This window comes from Mus pahari, chromosome 9 (genome assembly GCF_900095145.1).
Source record: "Mus pahari chromosome 9, PAHARI_EIJ_v1.1, whole genome shotgun sequence".
NCBI classification, from domain to species: domain Eukaryota; kingdom Metazoa; phylum Chordata; class Mammalia; order Rodentia; family Muridae; genus Mus; species Mus pahari.
Window position 1 is genome coordinate 872,232 of NC_034598.1, and position 15,706 is coordinate 887,937.

The following is a 15,706-nucleotide window of genomic DNA, read 5'->3' on the forward strand; positions in this document are numbered from 1 at the left end:
AAGAGCAGTCGGGTGCTCTTACCCACAGAGCCATCTCACCAGCCCCCCTAATGAGCCATTTCTAATCCCCTGTTAGAAGGCCTTCCTGTGCTTCAGTCAAAATCCGCTGCACTCACTCTCACCAGTGTTGGGAACCTCCTCCCTCACCCCTCTCTCCTATAACCCTGGTGGCTTTAGCAAAGTAGCTCCGGGGTCCTCAGGTAGGGCTGCCCCTTGGCCACCCCCTGAAGAATGGGTCAGAGGCTTGAATGCCCACCCAGGGCTGAGTGGAAAGTGTACGGCAGCTCTCCCATGCCTGACAGACCAGAAAATAGATAAAACTCTGGCAGAGTGTGGGTCTTCCCCCCCTCTTCCCCTGGGTCCCCTTTTTAGTTCCCACATGGAGGGTAAATGGTGATTCTACATGGGGTAACCCAACAAAAACCTGAACAAAAGTGGGAGCACTTCTTTAGATCTGAAGATTTGCCTAAAGAAGACTTTTAAAAGATGATTAAAATAAGTGAACCATCTTATCTGACAACTGAAGTTAGGTCTACAATAGGCCTACATTCACTCAAGATGTTGGTGAAAATTTTATAGCTTAAGGTTGTGGATACCCTGCAAGTACATGTTTTAAAATGCACTGGGGCTGGCGAGATGGCTCAGCAGGCAAGAGGACTGACTGCTCTTCCGAAGGTCCTGAGTTCAAATTCCGGCAAACACACGGTGGCTCACAACCACCTCTAATGAGATCTAATGCCCTCTTCTGGTGTGTTTGAAGTCAGGTACAGTGTACTTATGTATAATAATAAATAAATCTTTGGGGCAGAGCAAGAAGGGACTGAGCGAGCAGGGCAGACAGGAGCGAGCAGGGGTTGACCGGAGTGAGCAGAGGTCCTAAAAATTCAATTCCCAACAACCACATGAAGGCTCAAAACCATCCATACAGCTATAGTATACTTATATACATAAAATAAATAATTTTTTTAAAAAGTGTACAAACCTTTGTATATAATATATCTCATAAATGAAGTTGAAAGCATGCTAGGTCATAATTTGGATGAATTTTTAAGAAATGATTCTTAATTTTATAACTCTGCTATTCAAAACTACACATGTACATTTTTATGGATGTGTGCATGTACAAGCACGTAAGTTTATGTGTATACAAAGATACAATCATTGTTTGCAAGTGAAAAATATATTGCTAGATGCTGTGCACAGAATTACTTCAAGTGATCAGCTTTCCTTTTCCAAAGCCATGCAGTTCAGCCACCTAGTGGTAAAACGCAAGGCAGTATGATTGCTACTCTTCACTCCTTGATAAAGACGAGTAGTGCAGAGTGGCTTTAAATTACTGTTTTTTTTTTTCCTTTGTCAAACTCATAGAATATAACAACAACAAAAATCCTGATGGATTTTCTTAGCAGACATTTTAAAAATCATGTTTAATATGAAGTACTAGGTTCAAATTAATTTTCCATTACACTTTAGTAAGCTGTGTGTTTATAAAGCAACTCACCAAAATTCCAATTACCTTGACAAGGAAGTAGATAGATTTGGCACCAAACTTGCCAGCACGAGCTCTAAGTCTGCAGGGTATACTGCCTACAGGGAATGGGGCTAGACATACAAAAGTCAGGGAACTAAAAGGTGCCATGGAGATCTGGGAAACCCAGAAAGACTGGGAAACACATCAGTAACCTGAGGAGGAGCGATCTAAGCCCTTCTTGCCTGTCATGCTATGTGCTTGCATGCCAATCTCCATGGTGTTCCTTTACATTATGTCCATGTAAGCCCTCTCTGGACTTCACACATGCAAATGAATACCTAAAGACCAACAGACACTTCCAACTCTGCACATTCAGAGATACAATTGTAATCTCTGAAAGGTCTACTCATTGTTCTCATTCTCTATATTAGCAATCGTCAAATGATCGAACTGCAAATCTCAACGTCACTCCCTCAGTCTCCCCTACCAATCAGAACACAGTATAGCCTACTTTCCTTACTCTACTCTGGAAAGGCCTAACTTCTCTTGACTCTCCATGACTCTGGAGTGTAGCTATAGAGTATCTTTCATTGGGTTAACTGTAATAGTGTTCTGACTGGCATCTCCCTGCATCAACTCAGTTTCAAACAGTAAACTTGGAAAGAAGGCTCGGGAACAGAGGTGAGAGGTCCTAGGAATGGGCTAAAGGAGAAGAAAGCAAGAAAGTATGTGGTGAAAGAACTTAAGCAAGGATGGGAAGGAAGAACTGCGGATGTATAACTTTTTGGAATCCCAACACTCGTGAAATGAACAAATTAGAAGTCTCGATACCAGAGGAAGAGGATGTTTAAGGCTGACAGGAAGCAGAGAAGAAAGGGATTGGTGACAGGAAGATTCATAAAGTTATTTGTTTTTTTAAAAAATGGAAGCATGACCAAAGGAAATGGAGGAGCACAGGCCAATCTGTGCAGAACGGCTATGAAGGGAGGGGGGCCCAGAAGGACTGTAGGCATTCAAAGCTCGAATAAAGATCTAGTAAAGAAAAGATAGAGACCGAAGAAGGTCTGCAGTGAGTTTCAGGGGGATGAACCTAGTCACAGGCACCAAACTAGCTGATGTTTCTTTCCTTCCCTGGAATTTGAAGCAAGAGGCAAAGAGATGCATGTCAGGAAGTAGAGGACAGTGTAAAAGTGATAGAGGTTAAATGGTAAAGGAAACTGAACAGTCAGGGGCTGGGGAGAGCTCAGCTGGGAGAGTGTTGCCAGGAAAGCATGAGGACCAGTGTTTAAACCCAGAATGAACAAGCCAAGTATGGAGGTGCACACTTACAACCCCAGTGCTGGGGAGTCAGAGATACTGCTTATCTCAACAACCAAGATGAATGACTCTTTAGTAACGATGCCTGCCACTGACCTCTAGCCTCCAAGCCTGTATACACACACAACAACAACAACAACAACAACAACAACAACAAAATCGACTAACCACCACTATCACCCAAACACCCAAACTAACAAATCACTAGGTCCACATTGAAAGTATTAAGATCCTACTCAGGGGCTGAGGAGATGGCTCAGTGGATAGACTGTTTCCTCTGCAGGCCTGAGGACCCAAGTTCCAAACCCCAGCATTCACATAAAAATACCAACTATGATGTTGCTACACATGCACATAACTCTAACATAGGAAGTGGAAAAAGGTGGATCAGCTAGCCAGCCAGTCTAGCAGAAATGGCAAGCATCCAGCTCAGTGAGAGACCCTATCTCAAGGCATTAAGGCAGGCAGTGACAGAAGAAGACAGCTTGCTGTGGCCGCCAAATGAACATGCATACACACAGGTTTTCATGTGCCTACACCACTTCATTTACACAGAGATCTTAATTGTTATTAAATAAAGAAAACACAAGCAGCTCCTATAATTCTCAACCCTCTACATTTACTGCCAATACTGAAGCTTCCATTACTTAACACTTGCATTTCTGGTGTCAACGGCAAAGTAAAATAAGAAGGAAGACAGTATGCCTTTTGAAAGCAGTCTCTGAATACGAAGAGTTCTACCATCTCAAAAATTTCCATGTCTCTCCTTTGGAAGGAGAACTGCACCAAAATCAAGCAGGTCACTGTAATCCTGCACCTTAGTCAAGGGAAGTGCCTTAGCAAAATAAAGTAGCTGTTTTTAATAAAGTTGGCACCAACTACTCGCCTAATAACAAGTCTTTATAAAGGTTTACAAGCCAAAATAAGCACCGTGGTGTTCCAGAAACAAAAGAATTTTTGATGATACAAAACTATCAGTTCATAAACCTCCTAACAATTGAGAGAAGAGTTGCTGCTCTTCACCCACTATGGAGAATTATTTCATTGCTGCTTGTTTTTGTATTTATAGTGTATTTGTTGTGGGAAGGCAAGTTGGTATTTTGATACGGATGAGTTAAAATGAACGCGTAACCTATAACATAACTGGGAAGTTAAGAACATAAAGTAAGTTTTCAATTATACTACCTATAAACCTAACTCTAAAGTTAGTGACAAATAATTGCATTTTTACATATTGCATGTTCTTCCTTTTCTAAACAACACAGATTTTTAAAAGCATACAACAGATAATATACAGATTACTAACACTGAATAACATTATGTTAATGAACTTAAATAAGGAATAGTATGTAAACGCCCAATATACTTGAATAATGAAATAAATGGAATGAAATTTTTGTCTACAAATGCTTTTAACCATATGATCACTTAATGAAGTGGTTCTCAACCTCTTAATGCTGTGACCCTTTAATATAGTTCCTCATGTCATAGTGCCCCCAACCATAAAATTCTCTTTGCTACTTTATAACTGTAATTTTGCTACTGTTATGCACAGTAATGCAAATATTTGTGTTTTCTGATGATCTTAGGCAACCTATATGAAAAAGTCACTTGACCCCCCAATGGGTCATGACCTACAGGTTAAGAACTTCAGACTTAGTGTGTATCAATCAAAACCAGTGTCAAAAAAAAAAAAAAAAAAAAAAAAAAAAGGATTTTCTTTCTCTGTGATTTATTTTGAAAAGAAATCACCTAAGAAAAGCATGGATTAAATTTGCATATCCATATGTGGTCCAGGAAGAATGTCATGCTCATGAGAAAGCCACAGAGGTTTTGAAGATGAGGCGCAGGTAGAGGAACGGGCCATGCAGGTGATGATGCAGTCACCAAAGCTGGGATGCCCATCTTTGATTGAGGCTAATAGGGGGCTAATAAGGGTGAAAATATTGTAATTAGGAACAGTAAATTTTAATCCCTGAGCAAATTCAGGAAGTTATATGAACATGGAGATGTTAAGAATTCAACCTTAACACTTTTAAATGCTAAAAAGTCTACAAATGTCATTTTATCATTCTCTCATTTACTAAGCCATAACACTACATAGCATGAAATATTTCTGATTATAAATCTACACACACACCTAAATCAATGTCAGTAATGTTCAAAATGAATACTGTAAATATTACACAGAAATTTAAGTATCATTCCCAAGCAAAACTTGCCAATTGCTAGACATAGGATATACTGAGTCTCTCCACAACAGATAATCTGTTAAAGATATAATGTCAGACAGCAACAAGAACAAACAACATGAAATCAAAATACCCTTACCCGATACTGTTCTATTAATGCTTCAATCTCTGAAGACAAGGAAAGGACCTAAGAGCAACCCCTCGCCTTTTAGCCTCATCTTCCAGCCTTTTCCACTGCACACATCTTCTAGGACACCATCTTCTCAACTCAGGGATTCCCTCAGTATGTTCTCCAGACTGTAGCCAGGAGAAATTTTTTTTTTTTAAACAACCTAGACCCAATTAATCGGGTCACTCATGTGAATAACTCATTAAAGTTCAGCCTGATAGTGTTTTTAAGAAGAGTAGTCTCTTTACCAGGCCTCTTTATAGTCTCATTACAAAACTGTGCCTTGGAGCTTGTACTGTCTGGGCTTCAATGCACAAGACCCACAAGCTTTCATTCAAGTTCTCCACAACAGCTTAGAGGCAATCACTGAGGAGAGCTACCAGAGGGAATAAAGGAATCACAATGTTCCAATTCCTTCAGCTATACCTGAGAGTGGAACAGGAAAGGGACATGGGACACTAGGTAAAAGCCAGGCGTCTAAATCCTGAATCTCTGTGCAAGTCAAACACCATCAGAGTTTTCATCTTTATAAAAAAAGGCCTCTGTTTGACCCTTCGGTCTGATTGCAAGGCTCTCTCATGGATAATTTTACACACAGACGTCACACCCGCAACTCTTCCTCAGTCTCCGTTCTGATTTGGCAAATCAACAGTTTCAACTTGTTCCTTTTCAATTCTGCTTCAGCACCAGGCATTTAGACTCTTGTGGAAAATAACTCATTCTCCAAAGTCGAGAATCTCATGACAGCTGTCCTTTGGGTCACCTTTGCTAAAACCAGCAGTGATAAGCTCCCCACTCTGCAGACACCATAGTGGTTTTGAAAGCTCCATCTCAGACTCCACTTATTTATCCTATTAAAGTAGCCTTGACAAGGTCAGTGTTCTGTTAACACTGGCATGGAAATAATTTAGAAGACTCTAAGCCTAAACATGCAGAGTCAACCCAGTGTCTGCTTCACTTCCTGCCCCACACAGTGGGAAGAAGCACAAGTTAGTGCATTAAAATAGCTGGGAAACTGCAATGATGGAAAGATACTTACACTATTAGCTATAGAAAAGCTCTTCATTTAAAATGTAAGATTCTCTTGAATTCGCTAATAATATCATCTACACCTTCAAATCGTAAACCAAATGTATAATTACCCTAAATGTCCTGCCAGGTAAACTATACTTCTGAAAACCTTCTTTACTTAACGTCCACAGTGTTTGTCTATGGATTACACACCTGCCCTAAAGAAAGAAAAAAATCTGAGAAACGTGAAAGGTGAGTTAAGAATCCAAAGGTCAAGTAAAGTCTGAGAAGTACAGCTGCTGCCCAGTCCTGAGATAGATGTTCAGTGTCTTCAGGAGCAGAAACTATGAATTGGCTACTTAAGTCGAAGCTGAAACCGAAACACCAGGGTCACATACTATGTGTTTACTGCATGTTTTACTGGATGTATTTCTTTGGCTACATCCTTATTTTTTCCCTTCCTTTTTATTTACTTAGATGAATAAATGTTAATGAAACAAATCACTCGGAATGTAGTTTTAAAACAATCAGTGGTCTTAAGCAAATTTCATTCTTAAGCAAATATTAAACATCACTGTGCTCAATTCCTTTCCCATAGGTCAAAAAGGAAACTAAACAATTTCTCAAAAAATCAATTTAGGCTAGGCGTTGGTGGTGCACAAGGCCAGTCTGGTCTACATAGTGAGTTCTAGGACAGCCAAGGCTACAAAAAGCCAATAAAATAAAATAAAGTAAAAATTAAAAAAATAAAGTACATAAAAATGATTTAGTTACTTATCAGTTTAATACATGGACAACTTAATTTTCAGTTATTTCTTCCCTACCAAAAGTCAATGCTCTGAAAACAGATGCATCATAAACTGTTGTATTAATACTTGTTAATATGGCAACACAGAGAGGAAAATGAAAGCAAAGATTCATAGCAATAGTCCAAGACAATGCAAAAATGGAGCTGGATTAGTGTGAAAATACATAGTAAATAGAATTATTGAAACACTGTCTATTATTGTATTCAAATGACATAAAAGAAGGAAATATTTGAATGCCATGTATGTCAAATGCCAATAAAAACATATTGTTTTCTTTATTTTTTTGTTTTCAAAGAATTTTTAAAAATATGTTGTGGCATAGATTATATTTGTACTTAATACAATACTTACATGATAAAGACTGGTATATTACAAAGAATAAGAACCCCTCCCTTTCCTGCCTTAATTCACCCAAGTACACTCCTAAAAGGAAGGGTTAAAAGAAGATGTGTTCTCTGCATCTTATAGTTATGCTACAACTTAACATATTCCTTAAATTTTAGTATGACAGCTTGTCCAGAAATGATGATGTGACAATCTCTTTTCTTAATGTAGCAAGAGAGAAGGTTCTTCATTTTGAAAGTCATTTCTTTTTCCACCAACAATTTAATATGTTACTAATTTTATTTTTAGAATTTCACAGTGAAGAATACTACACACTGATTGGGTGATGCTGAAAAGCCAACTCCTTTATCATAGCTACACCTTCACATTGTGAACCAAATGTATTCAAATTGTGAACCCTAAATGTCCTGCCAGGTAAAATAAACTTTTGAGAACCTTCTTTACTAACGTCACCTTTCTGAACAAATGCATTTGGCAGCATTAGTAGTCAGCAGTTATTTGTCCTCTAGAATATAACATTTGCAGAGGATAAAATTTTAAATAATAAGAGGGATAGTTTTTATGTATTATAGTACTTATAATCTAGTGTAATGTTTCAAGCCTGTATATTGCATAATTTCCCTATTGTATTAAACTTAAAGGGCACTGTATGTCCTCCTTGTTAATCAAACCTCTACTTGGCATATTCCCTGACCCTAAAAAGATTTCAGCAGCACATCCTGGATGAGTTCTTTTCCTCTGCACCTCTCCACTGGCAATGAGCATATTTAAAAACAAAGACAGTATTGGTAACAAAAAGTGGCATGCAGTACAGTCAAAAACCATTTTGAGGTTTCACACCCCTGTCACATATGTTTTTGACTGAGACAAGGAGAAAGAGTTGTAAGTTATCAATGGACGATGACACTGGATCACCATTCCTGGCATGCAGTCTTAAAAATAGTTGCTCCAAGGTCTGGTTGTAGACTACAAATAAAATTCTAACAACCTAGTTAATACTTTATTGGAAGTCAAGGTTAATATAAATAAGCACAAATATTTGAATTCTAAACTTGGTGTCTTATTTTGGTACTATAGAAAACCAGGACAAACAAGCTTAATAAACAAATTAATATATTTAGCAACTTGGTATATACGAAGAAAAGTTGATGTCCTCCTTAAAGTTCACATGCTAATAGTACAAGAATCTACTTGTTTATGTATTTTATATTATGAAAAGGATTGAAGTTACATAAGGACAAGTATTTATAGGAAAATGTCTGACTGAACTAACACACAAGTACTATGTATTACTGACATAACAAATGACCATATGCACCTAGCAATGAATGTAGAAAGTCATGATAAAAAGTATCCTAATGATAATAATAATAAAAAAATAATAAAGGTTCTAATCTCTGCTTACATTTTTGATCAAACTGTAAAAAGACTTGAGACATCCCATGCAGCCTTCCATTTTTACAGGTTACATTTTTAGAGGTCAATTAATAATAGCAGGTTAAATTGTTAGAGAAAAAATGTCAACTGGCACTACTGGCTACTGCAATTAATAAAACTTAGGATCCATCTCTTTTATATGACTATATAATGGCAAAATTTCTGTAATGAATTTTATTGAGTAACTGATTTTCTAAACTTACCCATAAAGTGATGAGTTGTTTTAATATTATATACCCAACACAAAAATATGCAGATTGTCAAGATGCTGAATTGCCAGCAAGAAAAACTGATGATAGTTCAATTCAAGTTCTTTCAAGTCCATGATGGTGTGAAGGCAAAGGCATTGAGTAGAAAATGCAACTTGAATACTTCTCTTTACCTAGGCTCGGGATATACGATAGATATGGGGCTGCCGGGAGATGCTGGGCAATGGTAGAGAACATCAGTGTATAGTCAGGAGATCGAAAGGAGAAACTACTATGTAACCTGTAAAAACTATCATTTTTGGTGACACTATGCTGTCTAGGAGGCTAGGAATACTAAATGCATTTGGGTGCTGAAAGATGGCTCAGTGGGTAAAAATATTTTCCAGGAAAGTCTGGTGGCCTGGACTTGATGCTCCAAATCCACATGAAAATGCAAAATACAGTGGTGCACATTGGTCATCCCGGCACTTGAGGATGCTGCTCAGAAAGCTTGCAGGCCAGCTTAGACAGAACCTACCTAAAAACAAGGTGGAAGGAGAGAACCAACTCAGGAAAGCAGGCTTCTACTGTTCACCCATGTGTCATGGTGTGCACGCATACACACACACACACACACTAATAATAATAATAATAACAATAACAATGATAATAAAATAATAGTAACGCATACTTGAGGCTTATGGTATTTTCAACTTTTGCTAAGTTTATTGGGTTGAGTTGTAATCCTTTTGTAAGTTGAAAAGCATCTATTTATACAGTAGAATATTCTTGACTTTCTTAAAAAGGAAGAAAAATCTATCATCTTTGTTAACACAGTCAAACCTGAAGGACATTATGTTGAGTAACATAAACCAAGGCACACAAAGACAGAGACTGCATAATGTCACTTAGAGATGGAATTTAAGGAAGTCAACCTCAAGATGTCAAACAAGAGAGAGAGACTGCAGTGGAGGCTTGTGCCTCCACTTCCACGTGCAAGGTGCTGGGTTCAGTCCTAGCACTGAAGAAAGAAAACACAAGAACAGGTCTTTGTCCATATGCTCTGCTCATTAAACCTTTTTTCAACTAGAATTATACGGACCTATGGGGAAAGTCATTCATGTTTTGAAAAAATATTTAAAGAACATTAAAGCCAGAGCTTAATTTGTATAAAGTTTGATTTTTTTTTTTTTTTTAAAAATCTGAATTACTGCCTGCCCTGGCTAGTTTTATGTCAACTTGATACAAGCTAGAGTCATTTGGGATGAGGGACTCTGAACTGAGAAAATCCCTCCATCAGACTGGCTTATGGGCAAACCTGTAGTACATTTTTCTTAATTCATGATTGATGTGTGAGGGTTCAGCCCACTGTGGATGGTGCCACCTCTGAGCAGGTGATCCTGGGTTCAATAAGAAAGACTGAGCAAGCCATGGGGAGCAAGTCACTAAGTAGCACTCCTCTGTGGCCTCTGCATTAGCTTCTGCCCTGATTTCTCTCAGTGACGAACTGTGATGTTGAACTGTAAGCTGAAATAAACCCTCTTCTTCACCGCCCCCGACTCCCCCCAAAAGAACTATAGAGATGACTAAACAACACTATGAGAAAGAGATGTGCCTCTGTGGTAGAATGTGTGCTTGGAATACATGAGACCCTGGCTGTGATACCTAGCAATAGCCTCCACTCCTATGTATGGACACACATATATACTCCCTGGAAGTACACAGAAGGGCACCCACACGTCATAATCTTATGAAAGAGACCCAAACATCTGCAGATTTTGGCATGGGGGAAGTGGCTACTAAGGGGAGAGTATATATTTTAAAATACAGTGAAACATTTTAAACTATACTAACAAAGTTGACTTGATGTGTTCTCACCACATTCCCAGATATAACAGTAACTATATAATAGACATATACAGGTTTGATGTCTCAATTGTGCTGAAATTTTTTTCAAAAGTCACACTGCAAGTATCATCAGGTGTAGGTATACTGATCAACTGGCTAAATGCCCTAATGCATTTCAATAGAAGAATTTTTTTCCCCAGTTGAAATAAAGTATAGGAAAGCTAAGAATCTGCCAGGCGTGGTGGTACCTGTTGTTAATCTCAGCACTTGGGAGGCAGAGTCTAGAGGAGCTCTGAATTAGAGACCCGGGTAGTCTACAGAGTGAGTTCCAGGGCACCTAAGGCTACATAGAAATACCCTGTCTCAAAAACCAAAACCAATCAACTAACCAAACAACTCCTCCTCCAAGAAAGACAAAAATCATATTTGAGTCATAAAATGGGTGCTCTCAGGAGGTTCACGAATAATGTCAGAGCTGTTACATCAGTGTGGCCATCAAAAGCATTCCTACATACTGAGCACTCAAAGCTACAGCTTCACTACTTGATACACAAACAGCATTAACTGAAGAGCTTTGGATCTCAGGATTTGGATTTTAATGTTTATTTTTCAGTAACTCTTAAGTTTTTCATTTTTAAAAAGACTATTTTTCTAAACCATCTACTGGATACTCACTTCTCAACTAATATCTTCTGCTTTTAAAGGTCATGCACTTCCCACAGACAAGGAGCACTGAGACAAGAAGGATCAAATGCTGCTGGGAATCTTAGCTTACTGCACCAAGACACTGAATGGCTCAGTGCTCCAAGTAAATGAGATTAAGGATAGATGAAAAAAGGGGGGTGGGGTGGGGAGGGAATGAAATATAGCCATGACTAAAAAGTTACTTGTTAATCTTTATTGGTAACTATGTTTCTGAGACAGTTAAAGAAATCCCTCTAAGCACCAAAGACTTGGGTTTCATACTTTGTGTGCACACGTGTGTGTACATGCGCATGTGGAAACCAGAGAGAGGTCCACATTGCTTTTTTTTTCCTTAATCACCTTCCACCTTAGTTCCTTGAGATAACATCTTTGACAGGACCTGGTGCCATTTTGCTAGCCTTTGCCATGTTGGCTAATCTGGCTGGCCAGCAAGCCCCAGGGATCCTCCATTCTCCCTAGCACCAGGAATGAAGACCACTGCAGGCTTTTAAGTGAGTGTTGGGAGTTAGACTTCATTAGGCCTTGACTGAGCCTCTGAGTTCCTTCCTTTCCTTGTCTTTATTCTTGTCTTGATTCTATTTTAGCTACCAACTCCCACCAACCCTCTTACATCTAAGTCCCCATCATGATTAGCTTAGCGTGAACTACCATCAGAAAATCAAGCTCTGAGACTATAACCTAGTAGCTAACAGAGGAATCTGAGGGGCAGTCACTTGAATAGCTGTAACTTATTTGTGAAAATGGCTCTCCAAGCTGTTGTTGACACTTATAATCCTACTATTTTAAGGTCTGACATTGTTGAATAGACTCTAATACAAAATAGCACTGTGCAAATGACTCCACCTTTGAATGCCCACAAGTGTGAGAGAAACTGCCTACACCCAGTAAATACTGAAGTCTGGTCTAAAACTCTTAGTTTCTCTCCTGGAGCACCATGCCAGCATCACTCCTCAACTGAAAACTTGTGGAGAAGACTGTTCCATGAATGGCCAATCTTCCTGGAGTCACATGCAGCAGAGGATATGTGTGATGAGGACGCATTATCTCATGGTCTGGAAGGTGGGTTCACATGGGCAAGGTCTGTGCAGAGTCCATAGGGGTCGTATTGGGTGTGACCTCCGGGAGACTCCTGTGGATAGCTGGAGGCATTCTGGAGCCCTCAGAAGTTGAATGTAGCAGAAAGTCAAAGCAAACTGATCCTACCATTTATTCATATTTCACTCCACATTTCTAGGAATCTTATCAGTAAAAGTATGAGAGGACATGATTACGTAACACCCTGTCCACTTGTCTCTGCCTTCTTATTATCAAAGGTGTTGTGTTATTTCGACTTTCAAAGGACTAGAGATAATTGATAGAATGTCTAAAAAGTTCATCAGGATAAAGTCACAATTATCTTTGTGGCAGAAGAATTTTATATTCTTGGCTCTTTTCTCTAAGTAGGGATTACCTTTAAAATGTGAATTAAAGCAAGCAGGTGTTTATGGATTTTCCAGTGAGGAAATCAGATGCAACAAGACTAGGTGATCTCTGAATTAATAATGGAGCAGAGACTGCAGGAAAGGTTTTTCAGCTGAAGCAATGGTTGTTTCCCTTCCTGATGCTAAGACCCATTAACACAGTTTAAGTTGTGGTGACCCAAAAGCATAAAATTATTTTCAATACTACTTCATGAGTGCAATTTTGTTACTGTCATGAATCACAATGTAAATATCTGATGTGTGGGAGGGTCTGAGACTCACAGGTGAAGAACCACTGGCCTTCAGTTGCTCATGCTCAGGAACAGAGGTGTGTTACCCAGGCAACAAAGTTGTTTGGCCAAGAGCCAAACAGAGAAGACCCCAGCATTAATGAAGCAGAGATCTCTGAGCAGACTTTGCACTCAGGAGTAAGTTCAGGAATTACACTTGAGTGTCCAGACAGGATTTCTTGGTGGTCTGTGTTGTCATGCAAAACCTATAGCTATCAGGGACCAACAGATACTTTGTGACCTATTGGCACATTTTTGTTCCCTATAGTCTATGACTACAGAGTGGTTCTGAAGCATAACAAACACAAGGCAGAGAGAGTCTATTAAGTGCCACCCTATGACCCCATAACAATGCAAGTTTGTAGACACTGTGTGAGGAGAGTCTGGGTGGCTGTGAAGTAACTGGGTAGCCTGAGGATTTGAGGTGAGGGGCCAGTAAGCTCTGTATTTTTAACTCAATCAAATCACCATGGAAAGAAACTGATGTCACTAAGTGGCAGGTACAAAACCATGAGGGGGTTACCACAAATAATGGAGCAATTTAAGTGTAACAGAAAATAAAATAAAACATAAAGCCTTTGTCCAAACTTCCAAGATGATGCTCAGTGCCTTTTGACCTGACCCAAAGTTCCAGGAGGTTTTCATAAACACCTGTCTTTACGCATGGGTGTCTCTGTCCAAGCCCTCAGCAGCTATCTAACCACAAAACCACATTAGACTATTTACACAGATAGGTCATTCTGAGCCTCTGACTCCATCACAGCACCAACAAATATCCCTTCACTTTTTTTTTTTTTTAAAGAGGAATGTGGCATAGCTCGGTGACAGTGAAAGCTGTCAGTTCCACAGGTCCCTAACTGAACTTCTGGGTGCATTTACCATTTCCACTGGGAAAAAGATGATGTAAGAGGGAACAGAACACCAGTATCCTGTTGAGTAAGGGAGTGAGGCACAGGCTGTCACCAACACTGTTCCCTTCAGACACTAAAACCATACAAAAGGAACAGGCAAGCTAGTCTCTCCACCTAGTGAAGGAAAATACCTGTTCCCCATGACCTTTGCGCCTCATGCCCTTCACAGCTTATAGTCTATAAGGGAATCATAATGTTTGGAATCAATATGCTATACGCCTTAAAAGAAAGCTCTGAACATCACGGGAATGTCCTAAGGATGCATTTACAGAGCAGCAAAAAACACACAAGCTCTCATCAGGCACGGGGAAACCGACCCAGAGACATGGCCCAAACCACATGCTCTGCTTGTGAGATGTATAAAGCTACATAGATCAAATTGTAGTTTTTAGCTCTCAGTGCTTCAAAACCCAAATAGTCAATAACAAATAGGGCATTGTGTTTGTAAGGCCCCTGAGTAAGCAGAAATAGCACTCGAGGGAATATGCATAATAGTCTACTATTTATGGAGGGGAACTTGATGCTGTCTGAGAAGGTTGTGTACCTGTGTTTACTTTCTGACACATGAATCCAAATTTTAAGAGTCTCTTCCAAAAATATCCAGACAAAAAGTATTTACATTCACAAAGTTGTTCACTGTAGAAATAGTTGTTTTAACAAGAAAAATGTAAGTGACAAGAGATAACAAGCTAGACAATGGTAGAAAACACACTGGTACATCTACACAGTGGAGTACTATAAAACTGTAAAAAGAGTCAAGATCATCACTGTATGATATGGGTTTCATGATAAACAATTACATAAAAACAGATGAAGTATAAGAAAGAGAAGATAAAGGAATGAATTGTTTATAAGAAGATACATTCGTTTTGGAAAGGGCCTGGAGAGATGGTTCAGCTGATAAAGTTTCTGCCTCTCAAGCATGAGGACCTGAGTTTGGATTCCCCCACACCCTTATAAAAATCCAAGTGAGAGAGACATGTCTGTAATTCTAGGGCCTGAGTGTGTGGGTAGTGGGGTGGGAAGTTGGACAGACATAGGCAGGTCATTTAGGCTTGATCACCAGGGAGCTGCAGGTTCAGTGGAAGACCTTTGCTCAAAAAATAAGATGGAGTAGCAGAAGAAGATACCTGATGTGCACTTCTGGCCTCTGCATTTGCAGTTGGGTGAGACACCACCACCACCACTACCAACACACACACACACACACACACACACACACACACACACACACNCACACACACACACACACACACACACACACACACACGCACACGCACACGCACACGCACACGCACACGCACACACAGCTACCTACAAAAGCAAAGTGAGAAGCACTAGGTGGCTAGGTTGGCCACTGGGGTTAGAATGCATATAGCAATCTTTGTTTTACAGATCTGGGCTGGGAAATCAGCAATATGTGCCTGAGCTGAGCTCATTCTGGCTCCTGAAAGACAAGTCAGGGGGTCTGTGCGCCATCTGTCTTTACCTTGGTTGCTCGAAAATGGTGATGGTTGGCAGTGTTTAGACGTTGGGAGTCAGCCAACACAGAA

General features: G+C 39.5%; 1 protein-coding gene across 1 annotated transcript in view; it reads right to left on the minus strand.

Moving 5' to 3' along the window:
• Nt5dc1 (5'-nucleotidase domain containing 1) overlaps positions 1-15,706 on the minus strand; it is a 110,917-nt gene that overhangs the window by 62,158 nt on the left and 33,053 nt on the right. The gene's annotated exons all lie outside the window — the stretch shown is intronic.